This window comes from Microcaecilia unicolor, chromosome 3 (assembly GCF_901765095.1).
Source record: "Microcaecilia unicolor chromosome 3, aMicUni1.1, whole genome shotgun sequence".
Classification (NCBI taxonomy): Eukaryota; Metazoa; Chordata; class Amphibia; order Gymnophiona; family Siphonopidae; genus Microcaecilia; species Microcaecilia unicolor.
Genome location: NC_044033.1, coordinates 110,306,668 through 110,324,938, shown reverse-complemented (window position 1 = coordinate 110,324,938; position 18,271 = coordinate 110,306,668). Strand labels below are relative to the sequence as shown.

The 18,271-nt window shown below is 44.8% G+C and overlaps 1 pseudogene; it reads left to right on the top strand.

Annotated features, from left to right (window-relative positions):
- The window catches only part of LOC115465643, a 157,726-nt pseudogene that overhangs the window by 14,569 nt on the left and 124,886 nt on the right, over positions 1–18,271 (top strand).

Here is an 18,271-nt window from a genome sequence, read left to right as displayed (position 1 = left end):
CATCTTAATTTTCTAAGGGTTTCTTTTATCATTTATAAGCGAATGGTCTTTGTCTGCTTTACCGCACCGGGAGCAGCTAGCGCAGCTTGATAAAAGAGGCCCTTAATGTATTTGCAATCCTTCTGTACAGCTTGGGTTTGCTGGGAGTTAATAGTCCAGCCCTCCAAGCCCTGTATATCACAAAATTTCACTTAAAATTTTTTTGAAGTTGGCAAAGTTTCACAGCACATGTCCAGGATGTAATTGGTACTAAGCACAAAGCAAAGTATGTTTGACTTTTTATTCTTTCTATCCGCTGCAAGAGAGGAGATGTAAAACAGTCTAAGAATCTTTTAAAGAATTTCCTCTTACTGTTTCTTTCTTGCAGTAAATTGCTTAGACCAGCATGCCCACCAGAGTCCAGACAGAGTGGCTTTGATCTGGGAACGAGATGAGCCAGGAACAGAGGTGAAAATCACATACAGGTATTTCTGGCCTGCAGATTACTTTCGGCACTGGGGGGGGGGGGGGGGGGGAGGATTTTAAAATACATTTTGCACCTGCAGAAATTGCTTTTTCCAGAATTACCTGGGGTATATGTAGATAATTTTTTACGCATACAGTTCTGACTCTTTGTACGTAGGATAATCTGACTTAGGTGGAAATGTTCCTAGGAGTGGAGTGTGGGCAGTTTGGATGTATGCAAATATTTCATAAACTATGGGGACAAGTCTATAACTGGGCACCTCTCTTTAGGTGCTCTGAGGACGTGTGGTAATAGCCTAGTCTATAATGGCATCTAGGCATAACCTGGTATCCACAGGCCTTTCGTTTATGATTTCCCGATTATACCAGCCATAGTGATGGCACAGCAGCAGGTGCATAAATGCATCGGGGGGGGGGGGGGGGGCATGCATAACTTTCAGTATTGGCGTAAGTGGGAGTCCTGCCCATTCCTTGCTCTGCCTAAGCTTATGCTCCCCCCTTGCATTTACCCATTAACTGCCGTATTCTACATATTGCACCTTAATTTCCGCGCAGAAATTGTAGCATGTTCTATAACAATGCTCGTAACTTGGTTAACTAGCTAATCAGTGCTGTCAACTGGATGTTAACAAGCAATTATCAGCACTAATTGGCAATTCAGATTTATGCGCAGAACTCGCTAAGCCTATTCTATAATGTGGTGTATGTAACTTCTAAGTTGCATAGTTGAAAAGGGGGTGTGAGTGTTATAGTATACACTGACTCTGCGCCTAATTTAGGCATCAAGATTTAAGCCAAGTAAAACATGGTGTAAGTGGCCATGACTAAATTTGGTCACATGGAGAAGCGTTTGTCATATTCTGTATACCATGTGGAAATGTAAGCCTATTGTATAAAATTCTTAGAGAATACACATAAGTGTAATTTTTTTCTGGTTGGAATTTTCAAGCGCAATATATAGAATCTAGCCCTGTGTCACTTAGAACATAAGAGTAGCCATACTGGATGAGACCAATGGTCCATCTAGCCCAGTATCCTGTTTGGAAAACCAGGTCACAAGTACCTGGCAGAAACCCAAATCGTGGTAACACTCCATACTACAAATCCCAGGGCAAGCTGTTGCTTGCCATGTCTGTCTCAATAGCAGACTATGGACTTTTCCTCTAGGAATTTGTCCAAACCTTTTTTAAACCCAGATACGCTAACCACTGTTACCACATTCTCCCTTTCAGAATAGTGCTAGCACTTAATGCATATAAGTGATCATGTTCTATACATTTACACACGCAGGGGGCGCATAAACGCAGGTACCTAGATTTATACAATTGCCCTTTATGTGCAGAAAATAAGCCGGGAAAATTGTATGTACTCAAGAACAGGTGTAAATGTGTGTATGTACGTTTTGGTGTAACTTATTGTTACTGCACTGTTTTAGCAGAGTCTGTTATAAAATTACTCTTACAGTGAACATTCTGTTTATTGTGCCATAGAAAAACTTGTCTGTTGGTAGAGTAATTGTTTCCAGTGTGTTATGGGTGGATTTGCATGGGGATCCCATGTTTGCTGGTTTAAACCACTTCATGGACAGTTGATACCAATTGGTCGGGTTTCAGCTGGTCAGGCTGGTTTTTGTGTGGCCAGGCCGGCTGCCAGCACACTTTTAAAACTGGCAATGGAAAAGCTTTTTTTTTTTTTATAGTGAAGATGAGACACACTGCAGTAGCAGGAGGACTCAGCTAGTGGTCACATATCCCCTGATATTCAGTGCTATTTAACCAGCCAGAAACTGGAAGTGGGGGGCACTGGAGAGGAGAGAGACGAGAAGATGCTTCACCACACGGGGGTGTGGAAGGATAAAAGATGGTGGACTGTGTTAAGGGGGGGGGGACAGGAAAATAAAGAGGAGAAGATGGACATGAGGAAGGTGATATAGACACAGAGGGGAGATGCTGGACAAGGGAGGATAGGAACACAGAGGGGTGATGCTGGACAAGGGAGGATAGGAACACAGAGGGGTGATGCTGGACAAGGGGGATAGGAACACAGGGGGCAATGCTAGTTATGGGGAGAAGGATATGGATACACAGGGGAGATGTTGGACAGAGGAAAGGATGTGGAGCAAGAAGAAATGAGACTCTAGCAAGAGAGTTAAGAGAAGACATAAAAAGCAGAAACCAGAGACTAGGATCAACACAATAAGAAAAATGAAATAACCAGAAATCAAAGGAAAACATTTTTTTTACAGTAATTACTTGGTTTTCGTTGACTTCTGTTGTGGTCGGTTTCGGTTTTCATCAATTTTTTCTGCGAATTTCGTCGGTTGCCTTGGATTTCGTTGGCGTGCCCACGTGACCTCGCTGCTAATTTTGTGAAAACAAAGTGTGACCCATGCGTTCTCCTGCTCATTGATTCATATGGAAATAATTGCCTCAGTTTTCGCCAATTGTTTTCGGATGGATTATCGACGAAAACCGAGGTATCACTGTACTTTCTATTTAGAGATTAGAATGTTTTGGGATGTACACCTGTCAGAGCTGGGGGCCAGGGAAGAAATTTGGGAGGAGACCCCAAGACCCAATACCAGGTTATGTATTCTTCAGCTTCAGGTAGGCTTGGGGCCCTCTCTGGCTGGGGGGGGGGGGGGGGGGGTAGTTGCCCTGATTGGACCCCCCTTCCCCCAACACCATCCCTGACATTTGCTGTCTTTGTTTTTCACAATAGAAGGTGAAATGCATCGCTTTCTGTTTGACTGATGTTGCTCTACATACAAGGTCGCTTCTTGGGGTTTCAGTGTAATTTTTGTCTTTGTACCTCTATTTCTAGTTTCTATTCTGTATTTGGTATCTGTGTCTTTGACCGAGGCCAGGTATTCTGTTTGCATGAATTTTTTTATGGAGCGGTCCGTAGTAATTTGGCTAGTTCAGTTTTTCCAATAGGTGTATTAAAGTTCTACGACCCACTGTAATATTTAAGGAACTATTTTTTCATAGATAGGACCCTTGTTTTGGAAGTTAGAGCAAATCTATCATGTAAGTACTGAGGGGTCCTTTTACCAAGCTGCGGGAAAAAGGGCCCTGTGCTAGGGGTGGGTGACCGTATTTCCTGTGCGCCAGGGCCCTTTGTACCGCAGCGGGTAAAAAGATCCCAGACACACATGGCCATGCGGTAAGAGAACTCCCTTGCTAACCCTGCAGTAACTGGGCATGTCCTTTTTTTGAGGGCTCCGTCTGGAGTCCGAGCGGGTTTCCAAGTTTTCTCTGTTTGTCCGGGTTTCTTCTCAGTTCGGGTCACATGACCATGACCTGTGCACGGGCCGACGCCGGCAGGCAGCAGTGTCTGTGTGTGTGCCAGCCAGCCTGATCAGCTGATCTACTTGTCTTGCGCTGGGACCTGCTGCACCAGCAGTGTCACCATGCACTCAAGGTCCTCGTGCAGTGCACGCGTCAGGTGGCGGCTGGCTGGTGGGCAAAAAGGAGCTCGAACTCGAAGCACAACAGCAGGAGGACAATGCAGTAGGTCGGGAGTGGGGACCGGACGACGGCAAAGGGCCAAGACATGGTGCGTGTGTGCGTGCACCACACTGTCTCACCACTTGTTTGATTGACCACATCCATGAATCCAGATATGATCATCACTGATGTCTGCTGAGCCATTGAGCCTCAGAGCCAGGTTGCCGGTAATGTTACTAAGGTGAGCAAAGCTTGAAGAGATGGAGGAATCAAGAAGAAGAGAGAGAGCTGCCTGAGACTGACAGAAGAGCCGTGCGCTGCTATCTGCGGCTGCAACTTGTCCAGAAAGTTTACCAGTTAAGTTTTTTCAAGTTCAACAGGCAGGCTGCAGCACAGCAGCAGACAGACTGTCACTCATCTCCGCGATCGTAATTCCTCTGTCTCCCCCTCACACTGTTTTTTTGTTTTCTTATCAGCGCAGCACAGCAGTGTTCGTCTTAATTAAAGCTTCCCAAAAATCCCACACCACACAAGGAAACCACCTTCCTCCACTGCAGGGAACTAACGTTTTCTTTTTCCAGATGGTAAGGTTTCAGGGCTAGATGCACTAAACTTAACGAGCCAGCAACGTGGTTTTTAAACTGGTTCTAGCCAGTTTAGTGCGCAAGTAGTAAACCGGGACATTCACAAACGGGTTCCCCGAGCCATTTTCCTGTCACAGTAGCAGCTAACAAAAACGGAATGCAAATGATCTACAGGTTATTATAATGAGCTAATTAGCAGATGCTCAGCCGTTTTCCGACTCCATGCACTGTGGAAAACCTAACGGGAGGTCTGCACCTCTCATTGGGGCTGCTGAGCGGGAATATGCAGAGGAGGGCGCCCATCACAAAAGCTGAAGTAAAAACATCCGTGCTTGTCAGGGACGTCCTTTTTTTTTTTCCTTCAGCTTTTGTGAGGGGCATCCTTCTCAGACGTGTTTTTCTTACGTGCTTGAAATGACCACAGCCATGGAGGTTCTCTCAACATTCTCCGTCCCCTCCAAGGTTGTTTTCAGCTTACGCCCCCCCCCCCCCCCAGGATCGGGACATGTGAGGACGTCCAAATCAAAACTATTTGGATGTCCCTCCCTCGAGGTCTCTCTCAGCCAACCACGGCGCGTTTAGCTGATACCGGTGACAGCTAAACACACTGTGATTGGCTGAGAGAGACCTGGAGGGAGGGATGTCCAAATAGTTTTGATTTGGACGTCCGCGCACGTCCCGATCCTTGAGGGGGGGGACGCAAGCTGAAAACAACCTTGGAGGGGACAGAGAATGTTGAGAGAACCTTGGTCATTTCAGGCACGTAAGAAAAACATGTCCGAGAAGGACGCCCATCACAAATGCTGAAGGAAAACGTCCAGGTGCTCGGCAGGGACGTCCTTTTTTTTGTGAAGGACGTCTTTGGCATGCGCAGAGCAGCCAGCATAATGATTGGCTGCTCTGCGCATGCTCAGCTGGCCGACTGGCTTCCCCTCCTTAGGAAGGAAATCGTGTGTAAATGAGCTAACAGCGAGCAGCTCATTTGCATGCGATTTCCATCATGCATGCCCTTTCCTTACCGATTCGCTAAGGGATCAGTACGGAAAGGGCTCTTTACATGGAGTTAGTGCATCTAGCCCTCAGTGAGGCTTTTGCAAATATTCACCAGAGCTCACACTGCCTGCCTAATGCCGTGCATGCATGTGCAATAGACTGGGCGCACGCCGCACACAAAGAATATAAGGGAAAGGGAAATGGGACTTGATATACCACCTTTCTGTGGTTTTTGCAACTACAAAGTACCAGGGGCAATGGAGGGTTAAGTGACTTGCCCAGAGTCACAAGGAGCTGCAGTGGGAATCAAACTCAGTTCCCCATGATCAAAGCCCACTGCACTAACCATTAGGCTACTCCTCCACTCCTGCGGAGGTTGGCTTGCCTTCTTTAACTACTCTCTTTCCTGAAAAGACCACACTGTTCAGCTGTGCAGCACTGAGGTAATAAAAAGCAAAAACAGTTTTATGACAGAAAGTATTGGTCCAGACTCTAACCCCAGTCAGTGTTCTACAAAAAGAATGTGTATGTATGTGATGCTTGGCACTCTGGTGCTGAGTGATATGACTCGGGTCTGACAGTCCCTGACTCCTCCTGCCCCGGCCTGGATCAGAATCGTCGAAGAAGATGAGAGAGGAAGCAAGCAAGCTACAGCAGCCAACAGCACAGCTGCAAATCCTGAATCCTGCACTGTGACTCTTAGCCTGCCTGCCAGAAGCCAGCCCAAGTTAATCTTGGTTCTTGGAGTACCAGATGACAAAGAGAAGACCCAAGAGAGGGCCATTCTGTGGAATTCTCCGCTGCCCTGCTGTGCTGTGCACCCTCTCCCTCGCCAATGCAACACCACCAACCGACTAGTGCACTCAAGATGAGTAATTGGGAGACTTTTGTGGATTGGGGGGGGGGGGGGGAGGGAATGGGAATGATGCAAGAGGGGTTGAGTACGTGGAAATATATATGCTGGTTGTCCACTCCTCGCTGTGTTCAACCCCTGGATAAAAGCCAGGATGAGCAGCCATTCATTGATACCCAGAGAAGACTTCCACTATACACTAATTGGGCTCATAAGCAGTTCAAGCGGCAGCCTCGCAAGACTTCCATAGAAGTCTTGCACAGGGGGCAGGGGGTGGGGCAGGGGTCTGAAGTGGGTGTGACGGGGCAGGGCATGTGTCCTCTTTTTTCTTAGGGCAAATATGGTAACCCTAATTATAAATAAAACTTTTAAGAATAAATTAACATAAATAACTGAATAGGACCAGACGGTGTCATACTAGTCCATACATTCAATACATAACTCATCTCTTCACAGCCTACAGTAACGCAAGACTGCAAATAATTTAAATTATTTTTCAAACCCCCTTTGTTTTAACCTAAAAGCACGGTGGTATCGCACATGCCTTACTTCTAACAATCACCAATCACTTCTAACTTCTATCACAAACTCTTAAGCTGCGACAAAACCTACATTAATACAAGACCCTAAAACTCTCTAACCATCCAAAACCTATGTGGTGGGTGGGTGGTCAGTTTTAATACTTAATTTAAATAGAAAATTTCACAAGACTTTTTTCTCTTCAGCTGACTACTCCCTTCAGCTACTTTCCCGCTCAAACTTCTGTACTCCTACTTCATCCAATCACCTTCCCCCACACCTAAAACCTCCTCACCTGCCCAACATTCCATTGATAATTCTCAGAAGTACTTCTTTTTCTGGAAGGGCTCAGCCAAGTTATAGCGCCATTCTTTAACTTAGTCGGGCTAATTCATCCTCACCACTTTCACTGGGAGGCTGTTCCATGAATTCACCACCTTTCCAAGAAGAAGTATTTCCTCAGGTTACTTCTGAGTCTGTCAGCTTTCACCTTAATCCTATGCCCCCTCATTCCATAGCTTGCTTTCAACTGAAAGAGACTTGCCTCCTGTACATTTATGCCACAGACGTATTTAAATGTTTCTATCATATCTCCCCTCGGCATCCTTTGTTGGAGGAGGGCCAGGAGTTTCTGCAGATAAAGAATTTGTTTGGCTTTAATTAAAACTGTATGGGGAAACATATGTGTGTTGGGGGACTGTGGCTTGATATATCACCTTTGTGGTTTTTGCAACTAGGTTCAAAGCAGTTTACATAGTATAAGTACATAAGTAATGCTACACTGGGAAAAGACCAAGGGTCCATCGAGCCCAGCATCCTGTCCACAACAGCGGCCAATCCAGGCCAAGGGCACCTGGCGAGCTTCCCAAACATACAAACATTCTATACATGTTATGGGGGGAGGGGAGGGGAGTCAATGTCTACAGGAAGTGAAAGACAAGGAGAAAGAGTGTCAACACTAGAAGGGAGGTGGTAAGAAATATGGAATAGTAAGAAGATTGCCCTGGGGGAGAGGACAGCAAGGAATATAATAATAAAGGAGCAAAGTCCCCTAAAAAACCCCATTAAAAAAGGACAAAATAAAACATTTAAAAACAGTAAAACGCAAGAAAAGAAAATATCCCTTGGTTCCTAAAACGCCACCTCAGATTTGGAGGTAGGTTTCTGGTGTTGTGCCCCATGCTAGATATCAGCGCATAGCCCTGCATTTCTGTGGGGTAACTAATGTGCTCTTTATCTTACATTTTAATATACTGTGCGCTGATATCTACCACAGGACTAAACTTTGGCAGAGAAGCCCTTTTTACATACAGTGGCTCATTAACCACGCACTGCAGGCTATGGTAGTTTTCTCATTCAGCAGCCCCTAATTGTGGAGTGCAGAGATGTGGATTATGGTGCCTGTTGGCCTCCTAACTTTGCTAGTCCCAACCTTGACCTTCAAATTCTGGCCCAAATAAGTGACCCACCCTGATGTTCAAGCAACCAAGGCTTATACTAGTATTCCATGTATTTTTTGACCAGCATTTCTGAAATATGCAGGACCATTCAGTAATATTTTGTAAACAAGATTCTACTTTTTTAAATTTTCACCAATGTCATCAAATATCTTTCTACCATAAATTTTTCTAAGCTCTGACTCGATAATTTTGTTTGATATTCATTAATGAAAAATAATTATGTTTCCAAATCCTACATATTTTTATTTGCTGAACAGAAATATATTTTGTGTTCCAAAGCTTAAACAGTACTACCTACAAAGAGGGAGCTAGTTTTGTCTGGTCCTGGTAAAACGAGTCTTCTCATGGAATGTTTCCAAACTTTGCTATCAAAGTTTAAATCTTTTTTGGTCCAATAGCTGTAGTTGAAAAACATGTTAAGCTTTGAAGAAGGATTATGATAGCAGATTTATGATTCACTGGTGAATGGGGCTTCTGTATATTAATAAAAGGCATACCTATGTGCAATGGGTGTCTTGGACTGGCTATTTTGGGCTGCACCTCACTGTTACGGAGTGGGCAAGAGTGATTTCTGGCCTCATTTGCTAACATATGTTAACCAGTAACACATGCTAATTCACATTAATATATCTTATATGGTAGACTGGCCCTGCTCAGTGCATCCAAGGATGCACCATGTTGGTCAGGCGCCGCCATTTTGGAGAGAGCAGCACCAGAGGCAGGAGGGAGTGGGCATGGCTCCTGTCTCTTTTAGGTATGGGTCTGGGGGGCTTGTTGGTACTGGGGGTGGCTACTAGATTCCCAGGGAATTTGTGTGGGAGGGGAGGGCAGGGGCCAGATTGGATGAGTGGGGTGGCTCACTAGACCACCGAGGGGCCCTTTTACTAAGCTGAGTAAGCACCTTCACGAGCCCAACACGTGTAAATTCCAAGTTACCGCCCGGCTACCACGTGGCCAGGACGGTAATTTCATTTTTTACATTTGTCAGAAAATATTTTATTTTCTGGCTTGCGGGTGGTAATCGGCATTTGAACACGCGTTGAACATTACCGCCTGGTTAACACGTGAGACCTTACCGCTAATTTTAGTCTGACAGAATTCAAGCAGCAATGTGAGTTAAATTTCTGAAAATATTAATGTGTTTGTTTTATGTAATTTTTTTTTTTTTTTTTGAAATTATGGCCACAATCTGTGTTCTTTGCTTAAATCTCCTTTCCCACAACTACTTTTTAGCTGTTCATGCTTTATATATACGTGTGAATGTTGTGCAAGCTTCTAAGGAAGATTTAGCACAGCAGCATACTCTGATTTAAGATCTGTAATGGTGCGAGTGTCTAAGCAGAAGGGTCTTTCAGTAGGAAGAATGCTACAAGAAGAATTTTCTGGGATTCCGCCACTATCCCTCCAGCAGTGTACATCTGAAAAACCTGGTTTCAGAAGTTGCATTGTTCTGTCCTTTAGTTTTCGGTTTTGGTTTTGAAACCTGTTACCCCATTCTGTGCAATGGTCAAAGCTTCGGTTTTGCTAAAGGGCTGGGTGCAGCTTTTCAGTGTCAGGCTCTAGCATAAACGAAAGGGATAATGTGATTGTGAAGCTTTCACATTAATCTTTGCCAGCATTAACGTCATGAGCCTCAGGGCTCTTATCTGAATTTACTGATAGCTTCTCTCCAATTTTGCTTCTGTTTATAGTCAGCCTGATTTTATACCAGGGTGCATATAAAGTCCAAAAGGGGACCTGTTTTAACCCTATTTTGGCACATGTTTAAGTTGGGATCTCAAAATGCCAAAATGGACATCCTTGTGCTTGAAACGTCCAAATCCCGATTTTGCAAAGGCAGAAAAGAGATGTCCACTACTGCAGTACATCTAAACAGCAAGGGGCACATGTTGTGGGCAAGACTAGGGAGGCCCCAAAAACAGGAAGTCCAACAGCGATTACAGAATAGGAAGAAACGTCCTAGTCTAAAAAGAAGGTTTCAGTGATGTCTAGAATACTAAAAGATGCTTTGATTGAGCAGCTGGCCACTGGAGGGGATTAAGGCATGACACCTCCTTAATCCCCCCCAGTGGTTGCTGACCCCTTGCCTGTGAAAATGAAACTGGAAAGGAATACCAAGCTCTATGGCAGCTTCAAGTATTATGGGCATTCTGAACAGAGCATCATGCAGATTTGAGGAGTAGTCAAAAGGTTAGTGCAGTGGACTTAAGGGACCCAGTTTCAAATCCCAGTTTAGCCTTTTATTTTTATTTTAAATTGTGAGCCCTCCAGAAACAGAAAAAAACATCTACTGTATCTAAATATATAAGCCACCTGCAAGCCTAAAGGCTATAGAAGTAGTGTACATTCGGGTATAGTATGTATTTTTCTGATCCTGGAGGGCTCACAATTAAAAAAAAAATCCAAAAAGTTAAAGTGGGATTTGAACCTGGGTCCCTTTGGTTTAATGTCCACTGCACTAACCAGTAGGCTATTCCTCAGGGATTTGTGTGAGGGCATTCTTCTATGAATGCCGCTAGAAAGACATCTTTGTCCCTGCTGTTTTGCTGTTTATATGTTGGACGTTCCACTTTATAAAATGGCAATTCATGCTGGACATTCATCTATGTTTATGTTTATTGGGATTTGATATACCGCTATTACTGGCTATGAAGATCAAAGTGGTGTACAATACAACAATAAAATCAGAGAAAAGAACTCCATAACTTTGATAGGAAATACTCAAGCACAACAAAGAATAGTCAGAAAAAAGAGTAAGAGATCAGTAAAATGCAATGTCTGTGACACAAATCTTAAATTAAAAAAGTGAGTTTTCGATAGAGTCTTAAATTGATGAAAGATATTTCTGCTCTTAGTATAGAAGGTAAATCATTCCAAAGTTTGGGAGCCAGAAAGAAAAACTGAGTTTCGCGTAGATTCATAACAGAGCATGATTCGGAGTGTATGGGGTTGTGAGAGACGAGAGATAAAGCAGTGTGTTCAGATGGAGAGACGTGTGTAAGGCATAATAGTTTGAAGTGGACATGAAAGTCAATAGGGAGTCAGTGAAGTTTGCTCAAAAGCAAGAAAGCAGAGTCCAATTTCTTGGTCTTACAGAGCAGATGTGCTGGTGCATTATGTAGAGTTTGGAGATGGCTGAGTTGAGCTTTAGTGATACCAGCATATACGACATTGCAATAATCTAATCTAGGAATCAGAAATGTGCATGAATAAGTGTGTGTAGAGAGGGAAAATCCAAGAGACCTCTGATGGAATGGAGGCGACACAGTGATAGGAAACCAGATTTGATAACCTGAGCGATTTGCTGTTCAAAGGAGAGTTTAGAGTCAAATGAATGATGCAATTCAGAAAACCAACATGTGGTGGTTTTTGATGGGTTTAGAACTCTGTAACTGTTTAAGATCCTGCAAAATTTCCTGTTGGAAAATACATGTGAGATGTACGTCTGTTTTGGATGTAATGCACTAGATGTCTCTATTCTGACTTGAACATCCTTTTGAACATGCCCCTCCACGTGACTTAGAAAACAGGCACCTGGAACCAGCCCCTGTAACATGTAGTCGCCCATGTATACATTTTATACTGGCTCCGGAGCAGGCATAAATATTTGCACATACTCTATTCATGTACGCTGGTATTGTATTAAATATGTACAGTGGTGGAAATAAGTATTTGATCCCTTGCTGATTTTGTAAGTTTGCCCACTGACAAAGACATGAGCAGCCCATAATTGAAGGGTAGGTTATTGGTAACAGTGAGAGATAGCACATCACAAATTAAATCCGGAAAATCACATTGTGGAAAGTATATGAATTTATTTGCATTCTGCAGAGGGAAATAAGTATTTGATCCCCCACCAACCAGTAAGAGATCTGGCCCCTACAGACCAGGTAGATGCTCCAAATCAACTCGTTACCTGCATGACAGACAGCTGTCGGCAATGGTCCCCTGTATGAAAGACACCTGTCCACAGACTCAGTGAACCAGTCAGACTCTAACCTCTACAAAATGGCCAAGAGCAAGGAGCTGTCTAAGGATGTCAGGGACAAGATCATACACCTGCACAAGGCTGGAATGGGCTACAAAACCATCAGTAAGACGCTGGGCGAGAAGGAGACAACTGTTGGTGCCATAGTAAGAAAATGGAAGAAGTACAAAATGACTGTCAATCGACAAAGATCTGGGGCTCCACGCAAAATCTCACCTCGTGGGGTATCCTTGATCATGAGGAAGGTTAGAAATCAGCCTACAACTACAAGGGGGGAACTTGTCAATGATCTCAAGGCAGCTGGGACCACTGTCACCACGAAAACCATTGGTAACACATTACGACATAACGGATTGCAATCCTGCAGTGCCCGCAAGGTCCCCCTGCTCCGGAAGGCACATGTGACGGCCCGTCTGAAGTTTGCCAGTGAACACCTGGATGATGCCGAGAGTGATTGGGAAAAGGTGCTGTGGTCAGATGAGACAAAAATTGAGCTCTTTGGCATGAACTCAACTCGCCGTGTTTGGAGGAAGAGAAATGCTGCCTATGACCCAAAGAACACCGTCCCCACTGTCAAGCATGGAGGTGGAAATGTTATGTTTTGGGGGTGTTTCTCTGCTAAGGGCACAGGACTACTTCACCGCATCAATGGGAGAATGGATGGGGCCATGTACCGTACAATTCTGAGTGACAACCTCCTTCCCTCTGCCAGGGCCTTAAAAATGGGTCGTGGCTGGGTCTTCCAGCACGACAATGACCCAAAACATACAGCCAAGGCAACAAAGGAGTGGCTCAGGAAGAAGCACATTAGGGTCATGGAGTGGCCTAGCCAGTCACCAGACCTTAATCCCATTGAAAACTTATGGAGGGAGCTGAAGCTGCGAGTTGCCAAGCGACAGCCCAGAACTCTTAATGATTTAGAGATGATCTGCAAAGAGGAGTGGACCAAAATTCCTCCTGACATGTGTGCAAACCTCATCATCAACTACAGAAGACGTCTGACCGCTGTGCTTGCCAACAAGAGTTTTGCCACCAAGTATTAGGTCTTGTTTGCCAGAGGGATTAAATACTTATTTCCCTCTGCAGAATGCAAATAAATTCATATACTTTCCACAATGTGATTTTCCGGATTTAATTTGTGATGTGCTATCTCTCACTGTTACCAATAACCTACCCTTCAATTATGGGCTGCTCATGTCTTTGTCAGTGGGCAAACTTACAAAATCAGCAAGGGATCAAATACTTATTTCCACCACTGTAGGTACATTGCAGGTCTGCTCAGACTCCTCCCAGGGAATCTCTACGCTTGGTGGGCCCCTTTTACCAAGCTGTGGAAAAAGGGGGCCTACGATAGCATCGGCAAATGTTTTTGACATGCGCTGAGGCCCCCTTTTACCGCAGTGGATAATAGGTAGGTTTGTTTTTTTTTCTTCAAGAAATGGCCATGCGGTACATGAACTAAAGTAATATCAGGGAGCAAGTTTCCATATACAAGAGAACCCTTTTAGTATAACACTTGGAAACAGGTAATATAGTAAGCAAATGAAGGAGTATATCAGGAGGAAAAAATCCTCGCGAAGCACCTTTATCCCACTAAGGAGGCGGGTAAAGGGCTAAGGCTTCTTCATCATCTGCAAAAACCTCCTGGTGTTCTTAGCCTGCCTTCTTATCAAAACATCAACTTGAAAACCTTAAATTCAGGAAATATACTTGCTAATTTACTGAGCCTTTTCTTATGTTGATAAATAGAGGAGATACTTAACTTGAGAAATACTAATCTTCTCTGAGGCTCCACATTGGTCAACATTGGCCTCCGTTTCGCCACTGCTGCATCAGAACCACCGATCAAGAATTACTCCGTTCAGTATGCCAACGGACGCATGAAGGGCCATGCGGTACAAGGCCATTTGGGGGGGGGGAGCCCTTACCACCGACCCATCGAGGTGGTGGTAAGCGCTCTTGCGCTAACTCGGTGGTAATTGGGCAACACGCGGAACTTCCTGCTTACCGCCAGGTACACACTGGCGCTACAAAAATAAAAATATTTTTGTAGCGCCGGATATGATGTGCACTGGGGTTGGGAACTACTGCCAGGCTGCTGTGGTAGCCCGGCGGTACTTCTTTTTTAGTGAGCGGTAAGATCGTGCTGGGCTTACTTTTGCTTTGTAAAAGAGGCCTGGTGTACATGAAAGTATGCTTTGTGCTGTCACTGAAACATGAGGGGCCCAACATTCAGGAGTGGAGGAGTAGCCTAGTGGTTAGTGCAGTGGACTCTGATTCTGGGGAACTGGGTTCAATTCCCACTGCAGCTCCTTGTGATTCTGGGCAAGTCACTTAACCCTCCATTGCCCCTGGTACAAAAATAAGTACCTGAATATATGTAAACTGCTTTGAATATAGTTGCAAAAACCCTCAGAAAGGCAGTATATCAAGTCCCATTTCCCTTCAGTTGGCAGCACTGAGCATTTTGCTGACTGCCGCCGGTATTATGCCTAAACATTCAGTGCTGCGCCGTGCATGGGCTTTGGCACTGAATATCCGGGATTGTGGAGCCAGCCACACCATAGCCGGTTAAGGGGCCCTTTTACTAAGTTGCGGGTAGTGCATGCCAAATTGACACTACCACAGGGTTAGCACGGGCACCTGGCGGTCATTCTGAAGTTGGTGCATGCTGTTTTCTGCGGTAGAAAATAATACCGTGGGGGCATTCTTGGCGGTAATTGGCAGTGCAACCATATTGCTGCTTGCTACCTGATTACTGCACAAATAGTGAGTGAGCACTTACCGCCAAATAACTAGGTGGCGGAGCTTAGGCGGTAAATAGCCATGCATTACTTTTAATATTAGCGCACGGCCATTTACTGCCCCATTTAAAAAATGGCTTTTTACCCACAGCGGTAAATAATGGCCCAACGGGCACCAATTTCACTCGCCCACACTAGCACAAGCCAGTTTTTACTGCAGCTTAGTAAAAGGGCCCCTAAGTGTGATATTCAGCATTAACCAGCTATGGAGCACCGCATAAAGCTAGGACGGCACTAGGCAGGGCTTCCCTACCATATAAGGGATGCACTGGGCAGGGCACTGCCATTTTGGAGGTGGTGCTTGAAGAAGGAGGGAGTACTCCTCCTTTCTCCACCATTTAAGGTATGGGGGGAGTTGGGGGCCGCTGGACCACCAGGCAGGTGGCGGGTGGGGGTAGGATTGGCCACTGGACCACCAGGGATTTCTTTTTGGGTATTGGGGGGAGTTAGGGGGCTGTAGCCAGATCTCCAGCTCTCCATGCCCTCATATCGGGGGGGGGGGGGGGGGGGTTGGGTGGACTGGAGCTCCGCTGGACCTCCAGCCACCATGTTGCTATCTGGGGGGGGGGGCATTAGGCCACCACGGCCTCAGTGATTGGGAGTTCTGGGGGTCCCACGGACCTCAATCTCTTGCGCTTGACAGGTCTGGGCTTTTGACTGTTCAGGCACAGTCCTCCTGCACTTTACCCCTATGATCAGAGCTAATAGTGTGCCTAAATTTGCATGCTATTAGCTCTGATCATAGTGGCGTTATTGCCCCACGCTGTTCTGGCGCTAATTATAGAGAGCTGTTTGGAACAGCATGGGGCTTCTGATCATCAGCACAATGGTTGTGAGCAGTGCAGGGCTTGGAAACTATGATAATACCAATTATGATAAGCAAGTCAGGTGCGTGGTCTTACAGTTTGTCATGGAATGCAGATCCATTTTAAATAGCTCTGCAAATACATGTTGGAATCAAGTCGAATTTTGGAGAATCGGGGTCATTTTTCTTAGTATTTCTTTGAATAGTTTCCAGTTTCATTTCTTTAAGAGAAAAGATATCAGATAACTAGATAAAAGATAACTAGATTCGTTTGTATCAGTATATAACATAAAATATTACACAAGAGCAATATCTAAAGCTCAATATGTGCTGTAGTTCTATATTATGCCTATAAAAACCAGTTGGGTAATTCTAGTACATTTTGCAAAGAGGAATTTTTTAAAGGCACCCCTCACAGTTTTACCTCCTGTATTTTATCCTCCCTCTTAAATCTAATCTACACTGATAATATAATAACCTAGTAGACTGCAGATAAAGACTGAAACAGCCATCTAGTGTGCTCAGTAATATAACCATAATATATTTAGGGCTGTAACGGCAGGTAAACCCTCCACCCATCTTCATAAAAGGTAAAAAAAGTAATTTCATTGCTATTATGAGTTGAAGTGCCCAGTGCTTGTTACCATCCTTTTACGATTTAGGGATCCTCTTTGTATATCCTGCTCCTTTTTAAATCCCATCACCATTGTGGTCTCATTTGTGGTCACGTATTTTGCATTTGGTGAGGATCTCTCATTGTACGTTACTGAGTTGAGATATTCTGCTAGTCTGTAGTCTGTGTAGGGTTCTGCTGCAGTTCAACTTGTTTTCTGTTCTATTCCACGGATTTATGTTCTGCCCTATTCCAACGGACTCTGAGCGGATTGCAGTTAAGAACTCAGGGGTCCTTTTTACAAAGGCACGCTGAAAAATGTCTTGCAGTAGTGTAGGTGTGGGTTTTGGATGTGCATTTTTTAGCACACCTGTAAAAAAAGGCCTTTTTTTTTGTTGCCGAAAATGGACGTGCAGCAAAATGAAAATTGCAGTGCGTCCATTTTGGGTCTGAGACCTTACCACCAGCCATTGACCTAGCGGTAAAGAATCTGGGTGGTAATGACCTACGCGCATCAAATGCCACTTGGCACGTATCTGTTACGCACGCCCGAAAATAAAAAATATTTTTCAGACTTGCATATCGGACGCGCGCCATAATTTAAATTACCGCAAGAGTCACTCGGTAGTCGGGCGGTAACTCCATTTTGGCCCACATTGGGTGTGCGTAGATGCTTACGCGGCTTAGTAAAAGGGCCCCTCAACTTCATATAGTTGAGAATTACATAAACTCGAATACCTAATTAATTAAATCTTTAAAAAATTTCAAAAATATGTTTTTAGAGCTTTACAAAAAAAGAGGGTGAGATATCATTATTCTAATCTGCAGTGGGAGAGCATTCCAAACTTTAGCCCCTTGGTACAACAAAGAATGGTCCAAAATATGTTTCAAATGGATCTTCTTCATAACTGGGTAACTCAAAGCCATTTCAGTGGATGACTGAGAGGGGCATAATCGACCAGAAACGCCTATCTCCATGGGCGTTAATCTCCGAGAACGGGTCCGTGAAGGGGCGGAGTGAACCGTATTTTTTAAAAAAAATAGACGCCCATGCTTTATTCGCCAAGGTGTGAGCTGGGCGTTTTTGCTTTTCACCGATAATGGAAAATGAAATCGCCCAGCTCAAAAACGAATAAATGCAAGGCATTTGTTCGTGGGAGGGGCCAGGATTCATAGTGCACTGGTCCCCCTCACATGCCAGGACACCAACCGGGCACCCTAGGGGGCACTTTTACAAAAACAAAAAAAAATGTAAAAGAGCTCCCAGGTGCATAGCACCCTTCCCTTGGGTGTTGAGCCCCCCAAATCCCCCTCAAAACCCACTGCCCACAAGTCTACACCAGTACTATAGCCCTAAGCGGTGAAGGGGGGCACCTACATGTGGGTACAGGGGGTTTGGGGGGGTTGGACGACTAGTAGCATTAAGCAGCACAATTGTAACAGGTAGGGGGGGATGGGCCTGGGTCCACCTGCCTGACGTCCACTGCACCCCCTAACAACTGTTCCAGGGACCTGCATACTGCTGCCAGGGAGGTGGGTATGACATTTGAGGGTGAAAGTAAAAAGTTGTGAAACATCATTTGTTGTGGTGGGAGGGGGTTAGTGACCACTGGGGGAGTCAGGGGAGGTCATCCCCGACTCCCTCTGGGGGTCATCTGGTCATTTAGGGCACTTTTTGGGGCCTTATTCGTCAAAAAACAGGGTCCAGGAAAAGTGCCCTAAATTCTAGCTACAAACG